Source organism: Globicephala melas, chromosome 6, assembly GCF_963455315.2.
Source record: "Globicephala melas chromosome 6, mGloMel1.2, whole genome shotgun sequence".
In the NCBI taxonomy this organism is placed as follows: domain Eukaryota; kingdom Metazoa; phylum Chordata; class Mammalia; order Artiodactyla; family Delphinidae; genus Globicephala; species Globicephala melas.
Genome location: NC_083319.1, coordinates 39,914,855 through 39,935,592, shown reverse-complemented (window position 1 = coordinate 39,935,592; position 20,738 = coordinate 39,914,855). Strand labels below are relative to the sequence as shown.

Sequence of the window (20,738 nt, the reverse complement as noted above, 5' to 3'; positions counted from 1 at the left end):
GCAATTTTTTGAGTCATGGGCACAGGAAGAGGGAGTCGAAGCAGAGCCCCAAAGGCTTGCTGAGTTGAGGATATAGAAACCGTGGAGGAGTGTGCACAGCAAAGTTGCACAGCAACTTTGCACAGCAAAGTTCCAGACAGGAAAGAAGTATGAAGAGAAAAAGCTTCAGAAAAATGATTGGGGTACCCTTGCATTTTTGCTGAGAACTAATCAGTGCATGTGTAGAGCTCAAGTTCATGAGGCTGAACAAAGGATAATTAGTAACTTGTAAGCTGAACAATTCCCAGAGTTTGCAGAAAGTACAAAGACATTTGATCTGGCCATGGAGAGTTCCTGGTGATAGCCCATGGGGTCATGCCTTAGTAGCAGAGCTAAACTATATCTGGAGTGAAGCCTATTCTAGGCTAACCGTAACAAAAAGAGGCCTTAAAGAGATCAAGCAGATCTGTAAGTAACTTAAACTGCCTGCCAGATGAAAGTACAGCAGTCTTTAAAGGAAAACACCAACAACGCAGACACAATTCCAGCATAAGAAAAAAAAAGTACTAAACATGCCAAGGAGAAAGAAAACATGAGTCACAATCAGGAGTATATCAGACAACTGAAAATCAGAAAACAGAAGGATCATGAAACTAGAAAATAAGGATGTTATTAGAGCTCTTATAACTATGTTAACTATTTTGATATTGAACATAGTAAACTATTAAGTGATAAGAGCAAAGTGCACAAGAATCTCTACAGCATACAACACTTCATATAAGAAAACATAGGATTTAAGAAAACATGTATGCATGACCTTCTGTGCAAAAGATGTATAGGAAAAATAATCTGGAACGTGAGACTGTTTACCCTCAGAGCATGGGTGGGAATGGGGTAGAAGAATGGGGAAATGAAACACGACACAGAGAAGAGGGAGAAGTGACACTTTGCTGAGCATTTTTTGAGCTATGACTCTTAGAACCATGATGATGTTTCACATATCCCCAAAATAAATAATTAAAATCTGCCAGAATATGGCACATGCAAAATGGAATGCAAAATGTAGCAAATAAACTTAACTCTATTACAAATGATAAATATTATCACACTGATAGGACTGGGGCAGAAAAAGAGCCAACCAAAGAAGCCTTTAACAGGAATAAAGATGCAGACATAGAGAATGGACTTGAGGACACAGGGAGGGGGAAGGGTAAGCTGGGACGAAGTGAGAGAGTGGCATGGACATATATACACTACCAAATGTAAAACAGATAGCTAGTGGGAAGCAGCCGCGTAGCACAGGGAGATCAGCTCGGTGCTTTGTGGCCACCTAGAGGGGTGGGATAGGGAGGGTGGGAGGGAGACGCAAGAGGGAGGAGATATGGGGATATATGTATACGTATAGCTGATTCACTTTGTTATAAAGCAGAAACTAACACACCATTGTAAAGCAATTATACTCCAATAAAGATGTTAAAAAAAATTTTTTTAAGTCTTTAAAAAACACAAACATTATTTGACTATATCTGTAAGGCTGAAGACAAAAAGAGCTGTGCACGAATATTATACTCCAGTTTGTAACTGTGTTTTTCACAAGGTTATGAGTTTTTAAATATGAAATTACTTTGTGTGTATGCTAGGATTGAGCAAAAAGTAAATATAGTATGGATAATGCAAGCCAGGTTGTCTACTGTCAGAGAATGGAGTTACAAGTAAGGGAAAGGGGAAGGCTAGAATGAATACTGTAGTGTCAGATTGGGGGAAAAAACCATTGGTATGGTCATTGTTTTTAGTACACAGACAGATAAATGTAGAAACGTAGATGTGTATGAAAGTATGAGTAGATACATATATGTTTCCTACCTCCTCTAGCAAAAGGGCCTAGAAGCAGTGACACCCCGCTACCAATGAAAATACTGTTCTCCAATTGAAGGAATCAAGGCTCCTGGGAGAAATGTTTGCCATCAGGATTGGGCAGGGAAAGTGTAAGATGAGCTTGGAACATTTTGTGATGCCAGAAAGTAAGGAAGTGCTCAAAAAAATGATGGAGACATGTTAAGAGGACACAGAACCCAACCTGAAGGAGCTCTCATAGCTAAATCTGAGAAAATTTGACAAATAAAATAATAAGGATAGTGTTAGATTTACAACCTAGAGAAGAAGATAAGATATCCATGAGTCCATACCGATATAATAAATAATTGAATACATTAACAAAAAAGGGAGAAGGGGCAGCTCTTCCTTATAGTAAAGTTTTAATCGTTAAATATAGGAGTAAAGAAAATATAAAATCATCAATTTGCCAACCCTGCAGTAATAATTATTACAAGGAAGAACCTTTGAGGGATGCTAAAATTAGTGTCATAGGTATCTTGAGAAACTAAATATTTGCATAGTATCAGAGTATCTCCCCATGAGATACACGTCACTATAAAATGGTAACTTTACAGTGGAGATGCCTTAAACAAATGATTAAATTTAACGTTACTAGTAACAAAATACTTCAAAAACACGTAGCTTTTTATACGATGCACTGAGTAGGGCATAACATCCATTCTGTGGTATTCTTACCAAAAATGTTTAACCTCAATATAGTCACACAAAAACATTAGAAAAATTAAAACTGAGAGACATTCTACCAAAAAAAATAAACCTGACCGGTACCAGCATTTTTTTTTAATGTGTCTGAGTAAGACTTAGGAACTATTAGAAAACATGGAGACATGACAACTAAATGAAGTAGAGAACCTGGATTATATCATGGACCAGAAAAAGGACATAGTAGGATATATAAAAGAATACTCCACAATTTGGACAGTAAGCAAAATATTTCAGAATAACCCATGAGTCAAAGAAAAAAATCACAAAGGAACTTAGAAAATAGCTTAAAAGAAAATGAAAACATAACAAAATCTGTGGGATGCAGCTAAAATATTTCTTACAGGAAAATGTATAGATTTAATATGCTTATATTGAAAAGAAAGTTCTAGAATCTGTTATCTTAAGGTTCTACCTTAAGAAGCTAAAAAATGAAGCATAAAGTAAACCCAAATTAAGTAGAAGGAAGAAAATTTTTTAAAAAGATAAGAGCATAAGACAATAAGAGTAAAAAGCCAAAGGTAGAGAAAATGAACAGAACCATGAACTGGTACTTTGAAGAAAAAAATAAACTTGAAAAATGTCTAGCTAGATTTACCAAGAAAAAAAATGGAAAAGTCACAGATTTCAGCTATCAGGAATGAAACAGAAAAGAATATAATTACAGAACCTACAGACATTAATCTGATAATGAGGGATGTTATAAAATCTTTAGGCAAGTTCATTTGGCAAACTAGATGACATACCAAATTCTTTGTAAAACACTAGGGTTTTTTAACTATTAAGAAAATTTGACTTTTACTTAAAAATCTCCCTAAAAATAAAATTCTAGGCTACATAATTTCTCTGGTGAATTCTATCCAGCTTTAAGGAAGAATAGCAACAATCCTGAACTAAATGTTTTGGAAAAAGAAGAAACTTTTCCTAACTGATTTTTTAAGGCCAATAATACTCTATCAAACCAAAACAAAGATATTATAGGTTCTCAGGATGAACATTAGAGAGAAATGCCCTCCTGAGTCCCACAGTGTGAGGAGAAAGCAGCATTTTGAAATATTCCAAAAGCATTCTATTCTCCTTAACAAAGAAATGCCCTCTAAAGTAACTATTTTACCAAAATCTAACTGACTTGGGTTTTAATAAAGCCTAACTGACTTAGGAGAAGGGAAATGATAAAACTCCAGCCCCATTTCACCTCTGACATGGGGAAAGGGAAATACCCAACTTCAGAAACCTATCCATTCTGTCTCACCCAAGGTGAGAAAACTAGAAAAAGAGAAAATTAAATCCAAAGTAAGAAGAAAAGTAATAATAAAAATTAGAGTAGAAATCAGAAATTTAAAACAGAAATCAATAAAGTCAACAAAACCAAAAGCTAGCTCTCTGAAAATATCAACGAACTTGATAAACCTCTAGTCAAATTAACTAAGAAAAATAATGAGAACACACATTTACTAATACCAGAAGTAAAAAAAAAAAAAAAAAGGCTATCACTACTGATCCCATGGATATTTGAAAATATAATAAAGGAATATTATGAGCAACTTTTTGTCCAAAAATTTGATAACCTATGTAAAATGTACCAATTATTTGTAAGACACAATGTACCAAAATTTACACATGGAGAAATACATTATCTGAATAGGCTTATATATATTAAAGAAATTGAATCATTATTAATAACCTACCAAGACAGGAAGCACCAAGCCCAGATGCATTCACTGGTGAATTCTACCAAAATTTAAGGAAGAAATTTTACTAATCTCTTCCAGAAAATTGAAGCAGGGGGAATATTTCCTAGCTCATCTCTATAAGGTCACCAATACCCTAATACCAAAGCCAGACAAAGAGAGTATAAAAAAGGGGAAAAACAGACCAATAACTCTTGTAAACATGGTTGCAAAAATACTCAAAAAAGTGCAAATCAAATCCAACAATGTCTAAAAAGAATTATGAACATAACCAAGTAGGATTTATTCCTGATATGTATGACTAGTTCAGCACTTAAAAATCAATTAACGTATTCCATCATGTCAGCAGGCTTAAAGAACAAATCACATAATTATATCAAGAGATGTGAAAAACGTTTGACAAAATATAATATTCATTATAAAAATCTCAGCAATCTAGGAGTAGGAGGGATCTTCTCCAACTTGATACAGAACATTTACATGAAACCTACAGCTAATATAAAACTCACTAGTGAGAAACCAGAATCATTTCTGCTAACTTCACGAAGAAGACAAAGATGTCCCCTCTCATCACTCCTATTTAGTATCATACTGGAAGCCCTAACTAATGAAATAACACAAGAAAAGGAAATAAATCGTATACAGATAGGGAAAGAAGAAATAAAACTGTCTTTGTTCACAGATAACGTGGTTGCCTATGAAGAAAACCCCAAACTGACATAAATACACCAGGAACTAAAAAGTGGCTACAGCAAGGTTGTAGGATACAAGATAAATACACAAAAGTCAATTGCTTTCTTATTTAGCATCAAGGAACAAATGTAATTTGAAATAAAAAAAAAATATCATTTAAATTAGTGTAAGAAATGAAAACACTTAGGTATAAATCTCACAAAATGTGTACAAGATCCATATGAGGAAAACTACAAAACTCTGATGAAAGAAATAAAATAAATAAATAAATGGAGATGTATTCCATGTTCAACAACAGGAAGACTTTATATTGTCAAGATGTCACTCCTTCCCAGCTTGATCTACAGCATCAATAAAATTCCAATCAAAATCCCAGAAAGTTATTTTGTGGATATTGACAAATGGATGTTGTTTATATGGAGGGGTGGGGGCAAAAGACCCAGAACAGCCAACACAATATTGGAGAACAAAGTTGGAGGAATGATGCCACCTGACTTCAAGACTTACTATAAAGCTAAAGTAATCAAAACAGTGTGATATTGGTGAAAGAAGAGACAAAGGTACCACTGGAATAGAATGGAGAGCGCAGAAATAGAAGTACATAAATACAGTCAACTGATCTTTGACAAAGGAACAAAGACAATATAATTGAGCAAAGATAATCTTTCTAACAAATGGTGCTGAACAACTTGACAATCACATGCCAAAAAAAAAAAAAAATAGAATCTAGACACAGACTTTACACCCTTCACAAATATGAACTCTAAATGGATTACAGACCAAATGTAAAGTGTAAACTTACAAAGTTCCTAGAAGATAACATAGGAGAAAACTTAGATGACCTTGGGAATGGCAATGACTTTTTAGATACAACACCGAAGATACACTTCATAAAAGACTCTTCATATTCTGCCCCCGAAGTTCATTCCACTACAGTCTTCCAGAGCTTTTATCTCTACTTCCTTAACTCTGTTTGATTACCTGGCTCTGTTTGTGTTCCCCATCCCTGTGCTGTGCCTCCAGTGGAGAATCCTATAAATAGATGTGTGTACACACACACACACACACACACACACATCTTTCTTCCCTTTTTAAAATAGGAATTTATCTATTGTCAATTTTGGAATATCTCTTTTTTGCTTAAGAGTTTATGGAATAGGCCAAATCACCCCATTTCCCTGAAAGCAAACAAAAGGTACTATTCATTTGTTAGGCTTTCCTATTCGATGCTATGAGGAAAAATAGAAAAGAAAAAGAATCTAAAATATCCATTTTCTACCAATTATTACACATAGAAAAGGTACAAAATTAGAATTGAGATTTGTAATTACTTCTTACTCCATGATAAAAAATGTGTATGTGTAAGTTTCAGAGTATTTCAGGATTTTTATTTTACATATTATCTAGTATATACAAAACAACTGAGGTGAAATATCATTAAATCAACACTCTTTCCCTTCCCTATTGAATAACTATGTCAAGTACACACAATCCCAAATGAAATTTAATGCATAGTAAACTATTTAAAAATGGGTACATGTCTTCTTCAATAATTTTAGTTCAGTGATGAGAACTATTTTTTAATGATTGATATACAGCTCTATACTATTGGGATTGGGATAGGCAAATTTGCATCATGAACCCACAACCTTCTTAGAGTGAAAAGACTGATAACCAAATCCAGTTTGCCCAGGATGTATCGTTGTGTACTCAAAGGTCCATGCTCAAATTTCAGCACCACAGAAGAATCACAAAACTAGTGAAAGAAAATTTGCTAAAGGTAGAAAGAAATGGCATCAATGATACATTGTATCATAGGATAAAACAGAGATGCAACAGTGATCTTGAACGTTAGATATAGGAAACTGAAACTTACTCCAATTTATCCTTCCTCAGAGTAGAATCCCAACCTGGAGAAAAGCTTTGTGAGAAATTCCAAAGAGCTGTAACACTGTAGACAGAACTAAGAACAAATTTAATATCTTACTGTTAGCTGTGTTGTCACTGGGTTTTAATACAGGGAAGAGTGGGAAGACAAATAACTCTCCTCTCCAAGGATTCATTGCAGATCTGCATAAGGCAGCATTCTGTAATAAAAAAAAAAGATAAGAATTCAGACTCATTCTGATAAGACTTGAACATTCTTCCATATTTGATTCTTTGTATCCTTCAGCCTCAAGAGTAGCCTTCTTTTTTAAGTTAATTTTTTTATGCACTGGATCCACAGAAAACAAAATAAATGTAATCAAAACCATTTACCACTTCACTAATGTCCATTTGGTTGAGTGGGGTTATCATATTACATGTTTCTATTTCCCTAGGCTTTCTGTCCTTAACTTGAGCCGTATATTTATCACTCATTTCTACCATATCAAGCATGAGGTTGGCAAACTGACATTTCTAGTATAACGAAAGATAAGAGAAATATAAGCAATTTACCAGAATTCATAGTCATAGTTACTAAACCCTGTATGCCTGGTTTGTGTATTCTCGATGACTTTACACTATCCCTTCGGCATATATAGAACTGAGAAGGAGGATGAAGATAATATATATATTAATAACCAAATATAGAGACAAAATAAACTTATTACAGATCAAGACAGCCTCCACCCCTCAACCCACCATAGCAGATGCAGTCTCTATACAGAGGATGTAGTTTTAAAATCTTATCTCAAATGTCCAAGTCTTTAACTCGAGTAATAACATTTTTTTAACAACCAATATCTTGTCTCATCAATTACCTTAGTAAAGTTTGCTTTGCAAATGTATTCTCTTTTCTCCCTAAATATCACTGGCAGTCTCTAATACAGTTACTGTATCTTTTCTTTTTATTAAATTAAATTTTATTTTTTTAATATACAGCAGGTTCTTATTAGTTATCTATTTTATACATATTGATGCATATATGTCAATCCCCATCTCTCAATTCATCCCAACACGAACCCTGCCCCCTGCTTTCCCCACTTGGTGTCCATATGTTTGTTCTCTACATCTGTGTCTCTATTTGTGCATTGCAAACTGCTTCAACTGTACCATTTTTCTAGATTCCACATATATGAGTTAATATACAATATTTGTTTTTCTCTTTCTGACTTACTTCATTCTGTGTGACAGTTTCTAGGTCCATCCATGTCTCTACAAATGACCCAATTTCATGCCTTTTTTATGCCTGAGGAATATTCCATTGTATATATGTACCACACCTTCTTTATCCATTCATCTGTCAATGGGCATTTAGGTTGCTTCCATGACCTGGCTATTGTAAATAGTGCTGCAATGAACATTGGGGTGCATGTGTCTTTTTGAATTATGGTTTTCTCTGGGTATATGCCCAGTAGTGGGATTGCTGGGTCATATGGTACTTCTATTTTTAGTTTTTTAAGGAACCTCCATACTGTTCTCCATACTGGCTGTATCAATTTACATTCCCACCAACAGTGCAAGAGGGTTCCCTTTTCTCCATAACCTCTCCAGCTTATGTTGTTTGTAGATTTTCTGATGATGGCCATTCTAACTGGTGTGAGGTGATACCTCATTGTAGTTTTGTTTGCATTTCTCTAATAATGAGTGATGTTGAGCAGCTTTTCATGTGCTTCTTGGCCATCTGTATGTCTTCTTTGGAGGTACGTCTATTTAGGTCTTCTGCCCATTTTTGGATTGGGTTGTTTGTTTTTTTTAATATTGAGCTGCATGAGCTGTTTATATGTTTTGGAGATTAATTCTTTGTCCATTGATTCGTTTGCAAATATTTTCTCCCATTCTGAGGGTTGCCTTTTCATCTTGTTTGCAGTTTGCTTTGCAAAAGCTTTGAAGTTTCATTAGGTTCCATTTGTTTATTTTTGTTTTTATTTCCATTACTCTAGGACGTGGATCAAAAAAGATCTTGCTGTGATTTATGTCAAAGAGCGTTGTGCCTATGTTTTCCTCTAAGAGTTTAATAGTGTCTGGCCTTACATTTAGGTCTTTAATCCATTTTGAGTTTATTTTTGTGTATGGTGTTAGGGAGTGTTCTAATTTCATTCTTTTACATGTAGCTGTCCAGTTTTCCCAGGACCACTTTTGAAGAGACTATCTTTTCTCCATTGTATATCCTTGCCTCCTTTGTCATAGAGTAGTTGACCATATGTGCATGGGTTTATCTCTGGGCTTTCTATCCTGTTCCATTGATCTATATCTCTGGTTTGGTGTCAGTACCATATTTTCTTGATTACTGTAGCTCTGTAGTATAGTCTGAAGTCAGGGAGTCTGATTCCTCCAGCTCTGTTTTTTTCCCTCAAGATTGCTTTGGCTATTTGGGGTCTTTTGTGTCTCCATACAAATTTTAAGATTTTTTGTTCTAATTCTGTAGAAAATGCCATTAGTAATTTGATAGGGATTGCACTGAATCTGAAGATTGTTTTGGGTAGTATAGTCATTTTCAAAATATTTGTTCTTCCAATCCAAGAACATGGTATATTTCTCCACCTGTTGGTGTCATCTTTGATTTCTTTCATCAGTGTCTTATAGTTTTCTGAGTACAGGTCTTTTACCTCCTTAGATAGGTTTATTCCTAGGTATTTTGCTCTTTTTGTTACAATGGTGAGTGGGATTATTCCCTTACTTTCTCTTTCTGATCTTTCATTGTTAGTGTACAGGAATGTAAGAGATTTCTGTGCATTAGTTTTGTATCCTGCAACTTTACCAAATTCATTGATTAGCTCTCGTAGTTTTCTGGTGGCATCTTTAGGATTATCTATGTATAGTATCACGTCATCTGGAAACAGTGACAGTTTTACTTCTTCTCTTCCAATTTATTTTCCTTTTATTTCTTTTTTTTTCTCTGATTGCCATGGCTAGGACTTCCAAAACTATGTTGAATAATAGTGGTGTGAATGGACATCCTTACCTTGTTCCTGATTTTAGAGGAAATGGTTTCAGTTTTTCACCATTGAGAATGATGTTTGCTGTTGGTTTGTCATATATGGCCTTTATTATGTTGAGGTAGGTTCCCTCTATGCCCACTTTCTGGGGAGTTCTTATCATAAATGGGTGTTGAATTTTGACTAAAGCTTTTTCTGCATCTATTGAGATGATCATATGGTTTTTATTCTTCAGTTTGTTAATATGGTGTATCACATTGATTGATTTGCATATATTGAAGAATCCTTGTATCCCTGGGATAAATCCCACTTGATCATGGTGTATGAGCCTATTAATGTGTTGCTGGATTCTGTTTGCTAGTAATTTGTTGAGGATTTTGCATCTAAATTCATCAGTGATATGGTCTGTAATTTTCTTCTTTTGTAGTATCTTTGTCTGGTTTTGGTATTAGGGTGATGGTGGACCCATAGAATGAGTTTTCAAATGTTCCTTCCTCTGCAATTTTTTGGAAGAGTTTGAGAAGATTCAGTGTTAGCTCTTCTCTAAATGTTTGATAAAATTCACCTGTAAAGCTATCTGGTCCTGGACTTTTGTTTGTTGAAAGATTTTTAATCACAGCTTCTATTTCATTACTTGTGATTGGTCTGTTCATATTTTCTATTTCTTCCTGGTTCAGTCTTGGAAATTATCCCTAAGAATTTGTCCATTTCTTCCAGGTTGTCTATTTTATTGGCCTAGCATTGCTTGTAGTAGTCGCTTAGGATGCTTTGTATTTCTGTGGTGTCTGTTGTAACTTCTCCTTTTTCATTTCTAATTTTACTGATTTGTGTCCTCTCCCTCTTTTTCTTGATGAGTCTGTCTAATGGTTTATCAATTTTGTTTCTCTTCTCAAAGAACCAGCTTTTACTTTTATTGATCTTTGCTATGGTTTTCTGTTTCTATTTCATTTATTTCTGCTCTGATCTTTATGATTTCTTTCCTTCTACTAAGTTTCGGTTTTGTTTGTTATTCTTTCTCTAGTTCCTTTAGGTGTAAGGCTAGATTGTTTATTTGAGATGCTCATTGTTTCTTGAGGTAGGACTGTATTGCTATAAACTTCCCTCTTAGACTGCTTTTGCTGCATCCCATAGGTTTTGGATCGTCATGTTTTCACTGTCATTTGTCTCTAGGTATTTTTTGATTTCCTCTTTGATTTCTTCAGTGATCTCTTAGTTATTTAGTAACGTATTGTTTAGCTTCCATGTGTTTTTGTTGTTTACGTTTTTTTCCTTCTAAATTGATTTCTAATCTCATCGCATTGTGGTCGGAAAAGATGCTTGATATGATTTCAGTTTTCTTAAACGTACCGAGGCTTGATTTGTGACCCAAGATGTGATCTATCCTGGAGAATGTTCTGTGTGCTCTTGAGAAGAAAGTGTAATCTGCTGTTTTCGGATGGAATGTCCTATAAATATCAATTAAATCTATCTGATCTATTGTGTCATTTAAAGTTTGTGTTTCCTTATTAATTTTCTGTTTGGATGATCTGTCCATTGGTGTAACTGAGGTGTTAAAGTTCCCCACTATTACTGTGTTACTGTCGATTTCCTCTTTTATAGCTGATAGAATTTGCCTTATGTATTGAGATGCTCCTATGGTGGGTCCATATATTTACAATTGTTATATCTTCTTGGATTGATCCCTTGATCATTATGTAGTGTCCTTCCTTGTCTCTTGTAACATTCTTTATTTTAAAGTCCATTTTATCTGATACGAATATTGCTACTCAAGCTTTCTTTTGATTTCCATTTGCATGGAATATCATTTTCCATTCCCTCATTTTCAGTCTGTATGTTTCCCTAGGTATGAAATGGGTCTCTTGTTGACAGCATATATACGGTCTTGTTTTCGTATCCCTTCAGCGAGCCTGTGTCTTTTGGTTGGAGCATTTAATCCATTCATATTTAAGGTAATTATTGATATGTATGTTCCTATGACCATTTTCTTCATTATTTTCAGTTTGTTTTTGTAGGTCCCTTTCTTCCCTTGTGTTTCCCACTTAGAGAAGTTTCTTTAGCATTTGTTGTAGAGCTGGTTTGGTGGTGCTGAATTCTCTTAGCTTTTGCTTCTCTGTAAAGCTTTTGATTTCTCTGTTGAATATGAATGAGATCCTTGCCAGGTAGAGTAATCTTGGTTGTAGGTTCTTCCCTTTCATCACTTTAAATGTATCATGCCACTCCCTTCTGGTAGAGTTTCTGCTGAGAAATCAGCTGTTAAGCTTATGAGAGTTTCCTTGTATGTTATTTGTGATTTTTCCCTTGCTGCTTTTAATAATTTTTCTTTTCTTTAATTTTTGTTTATTTGATTACTATGTGTCTTGGCGTGTTTCTCCTTCCTGGGACTCTGCGCTTCCTGGACTTCGGTGGTTATTTCCTTTCCCATGTTAGGGATGTTTTCTGCTATAATCTCTTCAAATATTTTTCAGGTCCTTCCTCTCTCTCTTCTTCTTCTGGGACCCCTATAATGAGAATGTTGGTATGTTTAATGTTGTCCCAGAGGTCTCTTAGGCTGACTTCATTTCTTTTCATTCTTGTTTCTTTATTCTGTTCTGCAGTAGTGAGTTCCACCATTCTGTCTCCAGGTCACTTATCCGTTCTTCTGCCTCAGTTATCCTGCTGATTGCTTCTAGTGTATTTTTCATTTCAGTTATTGTATTGTTCATCTCTGTTTATTCTTTAATTCTTCTAGGTGTTTGTTCTTTAATTCTTCTAGTTCTTTGTAAAACATTTCTCGCATCTTCTCGATCTTTGCCTCCATTCTTTTTCTGAGGTCCTGGATCATCTTCACTAACATTATTCTGAATTCTTTTTCTGGAAGGTTGCCTATCTTCACTTCATTTAGTTGTTTTTCTGGGGTTTTATCTTATTCCTTCATCTGGTACATAGTCTTCTGCCTTTTCATTTTGTCTGTCTTTCTGTGAATGTGGTTTTCATTCCACAGGCTACAGGATTGTAGTTCTTCTTTCTTCTGCTGTCTGCCCTCTGGTGGACGAGGCTTTCTAAGAGGCTTGTGCAAGCTTCCTGGATCTTGATTCAAAGCTGGGAAAAAATCTCATGAAAACTTTTTTTTTCCTATAATGAATAACATGTGGATTTCCTGGCTTACAAAGGGACTTTAAGAAGGCATGATTCTTTAATAATATACCATAGAGAAAATGTTTCTTAAAGTATGCTTTAAGATAAAAATAATCTAATTATGTATTTATGGATAGAAAAAGAGCTCTATGTGGTTAGCCTGGATCCAACTATGATAATATGATTTTCATGAAATTGGCACAGTTTACCACATGAGACCACAAATATTAGATTGCTCATCATAGGTGGGCTTTCTCTAAGATTTTAATCATCAACAGCCAATGACTGCATCAAATACCAATTAAGTTTTAAATCAAACAGGCTGTTTTCTATATTAGGTACAATTTAAGGAGACATCGCATTTGATTCACATGTAAATATCTGGCAAAAATCCTAAAGCTACTTGTTGGCCCATTTTTCATCTTTGGTAGATGAGCACATATTTTGCCAATGTGAGAAGCTACTCAGTCTCATGGGTTTAGGGTTTTGATTCAAATCTAGAAAGTACTTTAGTTTTTGATATTGTTTACACTTAGCAAAGCACAATTTCCCGTTTCTACAAAAATAAAAAAGGACTTAGAGCACTCTCTAAACAAATAAACAGAAATACTCAAAATATTTGGGGATCCAAAAACAGGGGAAAAAAGTCCCATAAATCCCTTTTTGGTGCATGAAGTACATATAAGTTTAAAACGTAAGGATTTAGTTTCCCTAAATATATGCCTGGATTTAAAGATCACAGGGAAAAATTTGGTCTAAAAATAAGTTTGAGGTTTTATTTTAACTATATTACTTATAAAATAATTCATGAAGACTGATGACTTCAAAACATAGAGTTGTATCATCCTTTTCTAATTCATGTGAAACAAATGGAAACACTTTGAACATGTGTGTGTCTTTCATAATATTATGCATTTTTCCCATCCCCATAAAACCTCAAGCCATGTATAACAGTATTTCTTAACTAATGAAATTTTAGTCATCCAAACAAATTGAGACAACTACAAACTAAAAACTATAAACTAACTGAATGGATAACTTTTTTCACTTGACATTATTTCAAAATTAAGGTTAGCAAAATATAAATTGGGTGTATTTTCCCTAGGCTTACACTATTCTAACCTGTATTTGTAAGGAATGAGAAATGAATGAAGAAATTCTTTCTTGCTCAAAGATTTACAATTAGGCAGTAACTAAGGCAGAATCAGTCATCTGTAGCCACTTTGAAGTGTATAAACCTTTTAGTGAAAAGTGATGTCTCTGAGTGTTTATCTCATTGGAATAAAAATGCATGTATCTGGACACGAGAACCTTAACTGTGGATATAGAATAATTGTAGATTTGCTTTTTGAAATAAAACATTCTTAGTGAAGAAATTCATATGCATATAAATAGATGGTGAGCAAAAGAACATGTGGCTCATGGTTAAAAGAATAGCAAAAAAATATTGCTCTTGTTTCATTTTTGAGGATGACAACCATAGATAAAGACGATTTGCAGCTTTTATTCCCCCACTTCAGTAAAATATTTGGTTTGTTAATTTTTAAAAGACACTTTATACAGAAGCCTGCAAGGGAGAATATTTTACAAAATAAAACTTGCAAAAATATTCTCAATTTTATTTGTCTAGCAAAGCCTGACTCTTTTATAAGTTGTAATTACTAACACTTTTGAGCACAGTGAAGTCTAAAAAAAAGAATTCCCACACATATCACCTGAATTTGAGAAATTTTCCCAAATTAATTTTCATGGAAAATATATCACATGTTGAAATATAAGTTGATGGATTTTTATAGAGTTAATATCCATTCTTTTTAAAAATTGTTTCTACAGAACTGGTCAGTGAATTTCCATCTTCTGCTTTTAGGGCTGGACAATAATCCTTCTTTCTTGTATATTGATTTTGTCCAATCCCGTCCCAATAATTATGCCTCAATGAAATTTCACTTTCCTTTAAATATTGTTTTATACAATTCATTTCCAGAGAATTATATAGCTATTTTTCCATTGATTAGAAAGAATGAGTATACATTTTTCCAGTTTTCTTTTTCACTTGACTTGTAAGATTTCTCGTGACTCACCTCAATATGCTAAAGTAGCTTATGACATTGGCCTGTTAAAATCTAAATACTTTAAAGCTTGAACGATATTTAAAATGAATAATTTTGTGAATTCCTTAGCTTTTAGAGAAAAACAAGGTAAAGAATCAGCATTTCAAACTTATATCAAACTGCCAAGGAAAACCACTAGGCCTTCTCAAAACTGACCACTCTCCTCCTCCATGATTAAGATAAGATAGCTGACTTGTTAGTTCAGTTCCATTTCCAGTTTTAGCAATGTCTTAATTGGAAAATTGCAAAACAATGTTGTCATGCAAGACTTCCAGGAGTACATCTGTTTCTAATGTACGGTGCATAATTTAATGACGAGACACTTCAGTGGTCTACCCATTGCAAATCTCAGTTATTAAATATGTCTGGAGCAAAACGTCTTTAAATAGTAGGCACTTTTTTTGGTACATTAATTTTCTCACACTCAGAAGCAGAAAATGTAATCCTCACTGTCACTTTGTGTAGAGCTCTATTTACTTTAAAATGCTATTTACAGACTAAATGTCTTGTTCAAACTGATTAACTATAGTGGGATTTAAAAGTTTTATAAAACCTATTTATTATGGTTAATGTTTTTAGAATTTTTTTCTTCCCTTCAGACTATAGTTTAAGAACTCTTCCTAATTGGCAATAAAACGCAGGCTCTCAAGGCAAACCTTGAAAAAGATAAACCAACAGTATTCCAGAAGACACTGAAATTTTAAAATGCAAGACACAACTTGGTGTAGAGCTGGAAGTACAAACATAGAAGGTAAACACTTCTCCAAGAGATTAGGAATGGAGAGCCAAAGCCAAAATAACCGTCCCCAGACCACAATGGCCCAGTGGTTACCAACACTATTTTCAATGATTCAACTTGGCTAACCACATGCTTGCTAAGTAGCTTGGTATCCAACAAACCTTTTACAGTGCACAAGATATAATTATATGTGGTTATCCTGTTTAAAACTTGTCTGACCAGTATTCCAAAGAGATAACGAATGTTGATGATAATCTCATATCTTACTAGGTAAGGGAAAAATATCCCACTAAAGAACTACAAATAGAAGAACTTTTGTTAAAATTGTTAAAATACTATTTATTATGAGCCTCCATTTTCAGTTATAGAAAGATAGAACCTTGAAACAATTAACTCCACTCTTCATTTAGAATATCAAATAACTCTTGTATTTACATTTAATCCTATCCTAGAGTTGAAAAAGTATTTCCCAGTGAGATCTTATTTTTTTTCAGAAGGTAATCATGGAATAAATAAGACTCTCCAGCATAATGTAATGTAAAGACTTGGAAGAGAGCCTTAACATTAAATTAATGGCTATATGATTGTGACATAATCTTACAAGAAAAGTGTTAGAACTTTTGACCCTTGAGTCATTGAAGACTACTGCAATCAGAGGTTTCTCAAGAAAAATCACGAGATGACAGATGAAATGACTTTAGAGATTCATTTTTCCTTGTTTCTCTAATTCAGGCTCTAACTCTCCTATTTTGAGGGCATCATAATGATATCCTACATATATTGTTGCTTCTCAGATACCTGTGACATATAATTTTTCTGTAATCAGATCTTCCCCAACAATTTAATATTTTCCTGATCTCCTTTCCCTGACTTCCAACTGCTATGTACACAGAAAATATTACATACAAATCTTTAATGAATGACTAAATTCTTACTTTAGGAACTTAAGTTTGCTGGGAAAATGCATAACAATTTCTTCAATGAAATTTAGATTTATTTTTTAAATTATTTTCTTATTTGAATTACTACTAAAGATATAAATTTGGATATTGTCAGCATGTAGATGGTGTTTAAGCCAGTATTTAGATGAGATCTTCAAGGAAGTGAGTGTTAAGTAAAGAATAAGAACATCAAATATTGAGCTCAGAAGTACGGCAATGAGAATCAAAGAGATGAGGAGAAGCCACCAAAGGAGACTGGAAAAGAAAAATGAGTGAGGTGAAAGGAAAAAGCAAACTGTGTGGTGACTTACAAGCTAAATGAAGCCAGCCAGTCAAGGAAGATGGAGTGATCAACACTGTCAAATGATACTGTGAGGTCAAGTAGCATGAAAACCCCAAAACTGGCCACTTGTCTAGCTGTATGAAGGCGATTAGTAAGCTCAACAATATCACTTTTTGGTGGAGTAGTGAGGGCAAAAGCCCAACTTGAGTAGATTAAAGAGACTGGTAAAATAAAAATTGGAGAAGCATACACAGTCATCTCTTTTGAAGAGTTTTACTGTAAAGGGGAGCAAGGAAATACAATGGTAGTTGGCAGGGGAAGTATGGTTAAGAGAAGTTCTTGTTCATGCATAGTAGTCTGTATCTGTTACTCCCAAATTCCTAATTTATCAACCTCCCAGCTCCCTTTCCCCTTTGGTAACCATCAATTTGTTTTCTATGCCTGTGAGTCTGTTTCTGTTTTGTATATAGATTCATTTGCAATATTTTTTTAGATTCCACATATAAGTGCTATCATGTAATATTTGTCCTTCTCTGTCTTACTTCACTTAGTAGAGGAGCTATATTCAATACCTTGTAATAACCTATAATGGAAAATAATCTAAAGTATATATATAATCGAATCACTTTGCTGTACACCTGAAACTAACACATATTGTAAATCAACTATATTCCAGTGAAAAAAGGATAAAAAAAGAGAAGTTCTTGTTTAAGATGAGAGAAATAATAGCACAAAAATAATCAAGAAGAGAGGGAAAATAATAATATAGGAAAGAAAGGAGAGAATTGATGGAAAAATGTCTCTGGGTAGACATAAGGTGTTTAGTATCTAGGCTACAAGTTGAGGAACTGTATTTAGAAACATGGAAGGAAGAGTATGCAGATGCAGGACCCAGTAGGTGGGGAATATGGGGGTGGAGGCCAACGGAATTCTCTTCAGATTGTTCTAAGTGTTATAACATGAGAGTGAGGGTGGGAAAGGAGGTTTTGAGGAAAGAGGGTAAGGTATGAAATTTTTTGGAAGAAAGTAGAGTTAACGAACTAGAGGTATGTCTTATGACTGCCTAACACTTGGTTTGAACATTATTTAAAAAGTTGCCACTAGTTTAAGAAAATCTATTCTCAAGATCAGAAAACTTTAAGAAGCCTAACTCTACTACAGCATTAGAGTCTGAATTCCTTTTATTTCTGTTTGATTATAGAATATTTTAGACATATACAAAGTAGAGGAAATAGTGTAATAAATGCTTATGCATCCATCACCCAGTTTCAACCTAAGGTCAATCATCGTTCTCTCTCCTTTCTCCTTAAGTATTTTAAAACAGCCTGTGTGAGTGTGTGTGTGTGTGTGTGTGTGTGTGTATAATATATACTCGATATCATTTTATTTAATCTGTAAACATTTCAGTATGTATCTCTTAATGACAGATACCTGCTTTTATAAACATTCCACTTTCATACGTAAAATATAAATAATTCTTTATCATTAAATACCCATTCCTTGTTCATATTTCCCTGATTTGCTTTAATTGGGATCCAATTACAATAATAACTTGTAATTGGATAATTTGGTTTTCAAATATCTTTACTTCTATAGTTTCCTATCCATCTAATTATATTTCTATAAAACTTTTTGGTTATTATTGTAGAAGAAACCGGTTTGTTCATCATACAGAATTTACAACACTCTGGATTTTGCTAATTATGTAACTATGGTGGGTTTAATATGTTCTTCTAGCCCTTTAATTTTTTATCAATTGATAGTTAAATCTAATGGTTTGATCATATTCAGGTTTGACTGGGCAATTTGTTATTTCATAGGTGGTATTATGTAATCAAATAAGGAGTTACATAACATTGTCTCTCTGTTTTCAGCCATTTATAATTGCTTAGATCTATTAATTTAATTGGAGTTTCAAATTTTTGACATTCTACCACTTCTTCTTCATGTATTAGCTGAAATAATCCCACAGAGTAAAATGTCACCTTATAACAAGTTTCTCACCCTGAATTATAGTTCATATAGAAAAGATTTGAAAAAACATCTTGATTACTTTCCATTACATGGAAATTTTCAAAATAGTCAATTGGTTTCCTACCATCTTCATAGGTCACCTACTCATGTTTATTTTAGTGTTGTAATAAACTCATGGATGTAAAGAAGTCTGATACATTTCAATCTATTGCCTTATTTTTAATGATTTCTAAATTTCTTCTCTTTGACTACTGTTAGGCTATGCAAATTTGCTTCTGAGTCTTTTTGACCTATGTCTTTACTGAACCAGATAATAGTTTTCTAACACTGAAAGAATAATTTCTCAAATTTTTGTGCTATTCACTATGCAATGGCTACAAATATGGACCATTTTAAAATTTAATCTGCATGATAACACTTTTCAATTACTTTGTCTAGACCAAACTACAGCCAGTGGGCTAATCACCTGGTTTTGTAAATACAATTTTATCTGAACACAGCCACACTCATTTATTTGTGTACTGTCTATGAGATTTGATAGAACCTCCAAGTGGAGTAGTTGCACATAGACTATAAAGTATTTATTTAAAGTTCCACAAGCTTTAAATATATACTATCTGGCCTTTTACAGAAAAGTTTGTTGATCCATGATCTAGGCAATTAACTTCATAAATCATGCCTTTATTTTAGTGTTTGCCAATTACTGTGATGTAAATGCCCAGACCATTCAAATTCCAAGACACCAACATGATAATCACGGAAGGCAGAGCTGGGAAGAAATGCACATCAACACATTGCTATTTCTAGTTTTACTATATACTTATGAATGGCATAAGTAACTGCAACAGCACAGATAATAGCAAACTGTAGTGAAATATTAGGAATTGATGAATTTTAAGAATGCATTCCTTTTTTAAAAAATTATTTAGTTATAAGTCCATACAATTTAATCTTTCGTAATGGCTTTGTATAACAACCTGCTCACAGGGTACTGAGAATTTAACAGTCGGCTTTCAAAAATGGATGTAAGGTGGCTCCAGTTCATTGCTTCTTACATCCCACTAACCATCTCTTTAGTTGAAGCATATGAACTTCGATTTTGAACCCCTAGTGGAGATACATCACTGCCCTATTGATAGTAATATATTATTGTCTGGCAATTCAGCTATGAATTAATATCCTCAAATGTTAAGCCTTACACAGAAAAATTTAAAAACCCAAATACTTTAGTATGATTACATTTTAAGACTATATGCAGTCATAAAGTTGCCTCTTGTAGAAAAAGAACAATTTGGCTACCTCCAAATGGTCTTTGAGATTTGAGAAGACTTGGCTGAAAGGAGGTATTGAAGAATTTAAGAAAAAAATCAACATGTATTAAGACTTTGAAATGCTCTTTTTACCAGCTGGTTACCATATGCACTTCACCATAGGTCCAGTCATAAGTGGTTTACTGGGGTCAGAGTGAAGGCTGTGGGGCATAAGAGTGATAGTCCTACCTTCTGCCAAATGACGAACGTCACTGGTTTATCAACGAACTTACACCTTCAGAGGCTGGTCACGGCCTGCCACCTCAACATGGCGCTTCAAGCACATCACTAGTACTTAATTATAACTGAATATAAGATGAAGCCCTTAAGCCATCTCTGGTGTAATATCTCACAGACTTTTACATATATACTTTTATCTGTTTTCAATATGCTGTAGATTTTTTAAGAATTTTGTATAGTTCCAGAATAACTTTTGAAAAATC

At 33.9% G+C, this 20,738-nt stretch overlaps 1 long non-coding RNA gene across 1 annotated transcript in view; it reads right to left on the bottom strand.

Annotated features, from left to right (window-relative positions):
• LOC132597402 (uncharacterized) overlaps positions 1-20,738 on the bottom strand; it is a 138,724-nt gene that overhangs the window by 25,091 nt on the left and 92,895 nt on the right. The window contains exon 2 of the long non-coding RNA XR_009564175.1: positions 6,949-7,048. This is a non-coding gene — a long non-coding RNA (uncharacterized lncRNA). The remainder of the gene's footprint in view (positions 1-6,948; positions 7,049-20,738) is intronic.